The sequence below is a fragment of the Adiantum capillus-veneris genome, chromosome 26, assembly GCF_014529385.1.
Source record: "Adiantum capillus-veneris isolate H3 chromosome 26, ASM1452938v2, whole genome shotgun sequence".
Taxonomy (NCBI): Eukaryota; Viridiplantae; Streptophyta; class Polypodiopsida; order Polypodiales; family Pteridaceae; genus Adiantum; species Adiantum capillus-veneris.
The window spans coordinates 57,412,168-57,419,645 of NC_140956.1; positions in this window are offsets into that span (position 1 = coordinate 57,412,168).

A 7,478-nucleotide genomic window follows, 5' to 3' on the forward strand; every position below is an offset into this window, starting at 1 on the left:
TTTTGGTGGCTTTCTTGATATCCAAATTCAATTTTGATTGTGTAAGTGTAATGTATAACATAAATCTAATCTTACTTGAGTTTTGGGGGACTTAATATGCTATATGTAGCATAGTATATGATGATGGTTGAGTTTTTTGATTGCTGAAGAATACCATACATTTTAGAGTAGCAAGTATAACTTTCTCAATATTGCTAGTTCCTTAGGCCAATTGTGTGTATTTTGTAGGTAGTAACCATATCTAATCATAGACTACAAACTTGGCTAGATATTGAGTAGTTTCTATGGGTTTCTAGAGGTCATAATGCTCAACCCAGTTTTTTCATGTTTGCTATATTTAGCACTTTATCATTGCCCCCAAGGTTCCAATTCTAAGAGATCCATTACCCTTTTGACATGCTCCATGGCTCCTTTTGAATCCAAAGGCCCAAAGGGAACCAAGAAACATGTATATAGTATCTGTATTGAGCGTGACTATAGAAACTTTGATGATAGGTCTGCAGAATGGCAAAAATGCAACTTTTTTGTACCTATTTTTTTTGCCAAAAAAAACATTAGTGAGGTAAAAGCAACCATATGTTTTGGTCACCAACCCATTGAAGTGAATGGGGCATTTTATCTCATGTCCTACAAAAATCCCCACTCTTATTTATATGCAATCAACCGTAAGAAATTGCTGTTTTGGGCAAAATGCACTGGTCCATCAACTTTGGAGGCTTGTAGTGACCAAGTGATGAGAAAAATTACAAGTTTCTCATTTTTTCCGTATGTAGTAGTTATTGAACTATAAGATCAGAAGAGTATTTTTCAAAATGAGTGGATCTACTATGGTTTTGAAATTTTTTCCCAAAACCCTGAAAGAACACTTTTATGTCCTGTTAGGTTACCATTCTAGTGTTAATTATTTGCTTAGCATATTATTATGGCTTGCTCTTTATTTTTCTTGGGTAAAGAGTTTTCTTATTCTTTTTACAATGGTAAATTCATAATATATGAATCATTTCTTTTAGAATTAATTTCTCCAATGCAATTTACAACTTTAGATGTTGTTATCGAAGTAGGTGATATTGAAATGAATTTGCCTCTTGAGAGGACTCTCAACAATTTGGGTGAATTCATCTATGTATTGGATGAGCAGCTTTCAAGTAGATACAAAGTCAACGTATCTCATCAAACACAGTATGCCGGCTCAACTAGCATGATTCCCATTTCCATTGTGGATAGTCCGTCAAAGATGCAATTCGGTCCAAAGGAGTTAATAGATCTATGTACCCCCCCCCCCCCCCCCCCCCCCCCCCCTCGAGTTTTGCCCTTAAACAGCTTCAAAAGGAGTACAAGACAAAAGCTCTTACAGGCCGAGAAGAAGGGCACATTGACAAAGCTGTTAATGCAAATCAAAGTAGTGGAACAAGTTACAGAGATTCAAGGGTCTTACAATGGAGATCTCGTTCTATAATTTCCACCTACCATGGGAAAGTTGCACCATATGGATGCGATGGAGCATAAGTATGATCCTCATTTGTGGTCGAAGCCTACTACATCCAATATTGTATTTGTAGGTGTAGTGCGTCTTAGTCATTGCATAGGATCTCTCAAGTGCATGAATGAACAATGTGTCCGCTTGGTTAATTACCATATTCCCAATACAAGTCATTTCAACGGGTACATACAAAAGGCAACTAGACCTGGAGAATATTGTAAGATTGGAGATAAGAGCCTCACATGCCATTTTTGTAAGGCAATTGCTTTTTGTATTGCAACATGTGATTGTGTAGTATACTATGCCATGCCATCCGATGAGACTGCCACTAGAGTCATGATTCATCGTGGCACACATCGACACGATGTGCGTAGCGGCACATCCAAAACAATAACAGACAACACCAAGCTGATGTTGCAAAGGATTTTGACTATTGACCCACACGTAGGAGCCAGGAAGGTTCAAATGTGTTTGGCAAAAGAAATTATAAGTACAACACTTCTTCGCAACAACACCAATGAAGGTATTTTAGGCGAGCAACAGCTATTTGCAATCGCTGAGGAGTTGGGCCCATTGGTGCAAGATAACTGGTATGAGCATTTCCTAGATTCTTATTTCAATGCAAAACTCTATGCTAAATTATTTTTTAATCTAAACACTTTTAACATTGACAGGTTTCGGAGGTCAGTATATATTTTATGTAGAGGGGTTGACAGAGAATCTTTTGGCATTGATGCAGTCCTAAAACTAAAGCAAGACTGCACATATGAGTTTTTCCATGGAAGCTAGTTTCCTGGTCAAGGTATGGGGGGGGAGAAATGTTATGTCTTCAAAATGTCCACAATTGGTCCAGCATCTGGTGTGGACCTAGGCAACCGAATGAGACAAGATCGGATGGTGATCTTCGACGTTCGTGGATCCAGTTTGATCACACCAAACGTGTTAACGATTGGGTGGCTATGGCCTGTCATGTCTATGATCCAAGGTACATGGCCTATCTTAAGAGCTTTGTGGCTTTCCATTTACTCTCTCTAAAACAATTTGTTTGCAACATGCAGGACCTTTTGACTATTGCAACTTGTGAAATGAAACAGGAAGACATGGAAAAGCAATGTTTATTTTGGGAGTGCCTTAATGATGTAATGATATCATGTGGGTGTGACAAGGCAAATTTCTTTGGCTACATGACTGATGAAGCTCAAGCAAATTGGAATGCAGTTCAAATTGTTTTCAATGGTGGTGACAAGACCAATACAATGAGCGGCCGAGAGCGTTCTTGTCTTTTCCATTGGAAGCAAAGCTTGAATCAACACACAATGAAGTATGTGGTGCAAGCTTCTCAACATACACACAAAGAAATGTGTGAGAAGTGGAGGCAAGCACCAACAAAAGAGGCTGCAGCAGCAGAGACTCGTCTGATACGCCAATGGTGGCGTAACGGTCATTGCATAGACCGTAACATTCCATACATGGATTCATGGCTTAGTTGGTGGGAAATTCGTATTGCACATTGGGGTGGCATTATGACATGCGTAGAAAGTAGCTCTGGTGGACCAAACACTCCACGCACTAACCTTGCTGAGAGCAAGCATGGCAGATGGCTAGCAGGGGAGGGTTTCCGTAAACGCATATCATTATATGATGCATGTACAACCGACCTTGCAAATTCCATCTTACAGAGCACAAAGGCCATTTCATACAGCCATGGAAAACACATTGGGAAGGGTCCATCAATACAAAATCTTACGGAACACCATGAAAAACGTCCTAGCCAAGTGATTAGAGCAGTGAATGCGGCTACTGAGGGCACTCCAATGTATAAACAACCAACTCCATTAACAGGAGATAAGGAGACATCAAGGCAAAAACAGAAGCCAAATGAGGTTATCAACGTGGAAGATGATGCATCACATAGGCCTGAGTACAACTCGGTCACCAAAGATCGCAAGAAGTGTGGAAGACCACGTAAGATCAACTTTGCAGAAGAAGGGATATCACAAACCCCAAAACGAAGTATAGGTTCTGGTGGGCAGTGTTATGGAATTGATATTTTATTATTTATTGCAGCTGACAGGTGGAAAAGACTCGACCGAGCTAGGCCTATGCGAATGAAAATATATACATTGTACATTTATTATTCAAGTGCTCTTTTATGAGCTTTGGCCATTTATGACCAACCGGCCAGTTTGTAACCAATTTGACCATTCAAGAAATCTATATAACAAATACGTGCAAGAGGGAAATGGTCACTCTTGCACGGGGGGAGATTGCACCAGTGTTTGCATTGTTCTTCTCTCCTCTTCCCTCTTCTCTCTCGTCGTGCCGGCGTAGCACTGCGCTCTAGGAGGTGCGCCTGTACGCGCTCTCTTGCTCTTTCCCGCTCTCTATCTCTCTCTGTTCACGTATATCGTCGATTATGTGCTCGTGGATTTGCCAGGTATGGAGATTAGTTCGTTTTATGGTTTGTAGCATATGGTTTTCGGTATTTTGCAGGGCAGCCACGCCTCCGACTGTAGCAGTGGTATCAGAGCTACTCATGTGAGCTACAGTGCTCTGGGATAGTGCACAACAATTTGTAAGTACTTTGATATATTGCACTGTGATGTCAACAACATAATAAATATTTTTTTCCTTTATGTCTTACCTAGTCCATTAGTCACGCACACACAGATTCGCCGATCTAGGCAGTGTGTAGATACTCATCTTGGTGCAGATCCGCCGATTTAGGCAGCACATTAATAAACTTCAGATTTATGATTTTTAAACAATATTGAATGCAGATCCGTCGATTTAGGCAACAATAGTGCAGATTCACCGATTTAGGCAGCACGTTTTATTGGTGTAGACTCGCTGGATGAGGTAACACCGATCTCAAAATCATGTTGCAGTGGTGGCTGGCCACCACTGCAACTAGTATGATTTTGTTACTCGGGTACATAATGAAAGATATTTTGGATTTGGAAATGGGATTTGGAATTGGCATATGATGATTTTTTGTCGCGACAGTATTTATGGAATTGGACTTGAGATTGATGAGATCAATGGATTATTGAATGATGAGTGTGACCAATGATATCCTGATTCATCAGGGTATGACATATACTGCTTATTCTAGTGGTATGAGACACTAGAATCGGTAGTATGTGGATGACGACAGGCATAAGCAATGTTGTCTAATTTTATGGATTTTTCTTTTGCTATTTATTACAGATTTCTAATCATTATCTTGGACAAGTATTGTTTGTAGATTTTTATCTTCGCAACTGAGGACAGTTGCTTTCCAACGGAGAGGTATGTTATGGAATTGATATTTTATTATTTATTGCAGCTGACGGGTGGAAAAGACTGGACCAAGCTAGGCCTATGCGAATGAAAATATATACATTGTACATTTATTATTCAAGTGCTCTTTTATGATCTTTGGCCATTTATGATCGGCCGGCCAGTTTGTAACCAATTTGCCATTCAAGAAATCTATATAACAAATACGTGCAAGAGGGAAATGGTCACTCTTGCACGGGGGGAGATTGCACCCAGTGTTTGCGTTGTTCTTCTCTCCTCTTCCCTCTTCTCTCTCGTCGTGCCGGCGTAGCACTCCGTTCTAGGAGGTGCGCCTATACGCGCTCTCTTGCTCTTTCCCGCTCTCTATCTCTCTCTGTTCACGTATATTGTCGATTATGTGCTCGTGGATTTTCCAGGTATGGAGATTAGTTCGTTTTATGGTTTGTAGCATATGGTTTTTGGTATTTTGCAGTGCAGCCACGGCTCCGACTGTAGCAGGCAGTATGTAGTTGAGCGCAAGGTCAATGAGGCAATGTGGGCCATACGTCGAACTCCACAAGGTAGGAGGGTCACATGTAGCGGCACACCAAGAGGAGGACGCAGGTGTGGATGCAGTATAACAGGTTCTAGCCTTGGTATACCAACCCCATCATTTGAAGGATATCGAAAACATCCAAATGGTGTGGTGCGTCAATGGTTTTGGTTTTGTCCGAATCATGTCTTTCATTGTCATATAGTAGACCAGAACATTGAGCCGCAGCCTCTTCATCCACCACACACTTGGCCCGTGCATGTGGGCACCAACCTATTCGAGGATGAGGTGCAAATATTGCATGAAGGGGGGTATCAAGTGGAGCTAAGCAAAGAAGGAGTATCTAATGTAACGCCAGTTGCTCAAGAACAAAATATGACAAACTCTCCTTTCAAGACAAAAGATGCCTCCACTCCTGAAGGAAGTGCAAGAGCCACAGTGCAAGATGGTCTACGTGTACGGTATCGGACTTCGGTTTCCGAGGATGCTACTCACAAGATCAGTCTAGCACTAGCCCTAAGAGCGAAGGTCGTATAAGAGATATGTGCAGCAGATGGTGTTAGTGAGGTCTTCAAACTAGAGACGAACAGTGAAGATGGTCATGTCGGGATGTACAAAGTTTGTATTAGCAACCAGCCATCGTGCACATGCCCGACTTCATGGAACGGGTGTCAAAGCAAAAACCATATCTTGCATGTAAACATTTGTATTTTATTTATCTGTGTGTGCTAGGGCTAAGCCAAAATGAGAACATGTTTATCCATCAACCAATCTTGGCAGATGTTGATATCTTCAGGGCACTTAGTCGAAGCCGGACTTATCCAGGCATGGATGCATAGCATTTGACAATGCTCACTTTTTCTTAGTATGCTTTACCTAAAAATTGTACTACTTTCTAATTTTATCTTAGGATGGTCACATTGGGATACATTCATTTGCAACTTTTTTTCATATTTGAGTACTGGTTGTTTATGTGTCAAATCGTGTATAAAATAATATAATATTACCACAGTGGCTATAAATTGCCATAGCTTGAGTTATTTTTGTGAAAGCGTCCACTAGCTTCCTAGCACACCTCTCCTTCTTTCACGATGTCCGACGATCTTGAGAGTAAAATAAAGTCTGCGTGGGATGCCATGGAAGCCATTCCAAATGGAGAGGCATTGTATGGAGCCAACTGGTTTCGTCAGGCTCTCAAGGCAACCATCAACATGTATCGCCTCTATCAATGCCGCAAGGAACTCAATATGCGGAGCTTAATCAATTTGAACGAGACGGGACAACTAGCTTTCTCTTGCTGGAAGAAGATTGGGCTCATCACAGAGGAGGATGAGGAGGAAATGAGGCAGCAGCTAAGCAACGTGGTGAATCTTAATATGCCAATCGAAGGGAGCACATCAACTACTAAAACCGGGCCTTCCAGAAGATGAACACTTCTTGTTTATGTAATGCAAGTTTAATAAAATGTAACTTATTTATTATTAATGGGAGTTCTTGTTTTAAGTACCCTTGTCTATATTGTTTTTGAAACAATTTGTCTAGCTTCCATACCTTTGACTCTCTCTCTCTCTCTCTCTCTCTCTCTCTCTCTCTCTCTCTCTCTCTCTCTCTCTCTCTCTCTCTCTCTCTCTCTCTCTCTCTCTCAAAGAGAGAGATAGAGATAGTCCACAAAGAGGAAGAGAGAATCTTTTTAGGAATCTGCTCACCTGATTCCTAAAAAGCGCTCGCCGAAAACTGCTCGCCTAGAAATATCCCCCGTATTTTAGATTTTCATTTCAATAAGCCACTATGGCTCTATAAATAATTGTAGTGGGAACTTCCCCTTATGGGACATGCAAGAACTAATGAGCTTCACTCATGGAGTTTGGTGCTAGATTTAGGCCTTTCTCTTGCAGATTCTCTTCTCTACACTCTTATGCTATGCTTAATTTGTTGTGTACTCTTTAATCAAGTCTCTATCTCTTACACACTCTTACAATCTTGTCTATGTCAATTCCATGTCCTCTGTATGTGTGTGTGTGTGTGTGTGTGTGTGTGTGTGTGTGTGTGTGTGTGTGTGTGTGTGTGTGTGTGTGTGTGTGTGTGTGTGTGTGTGTGTGTGTGTGTGTGTGTAGCAGTTTTAAATCTAAATACATATACGCAAATGAACACGAGCTATTCACAGACCATGAATTCTAGAAAAGT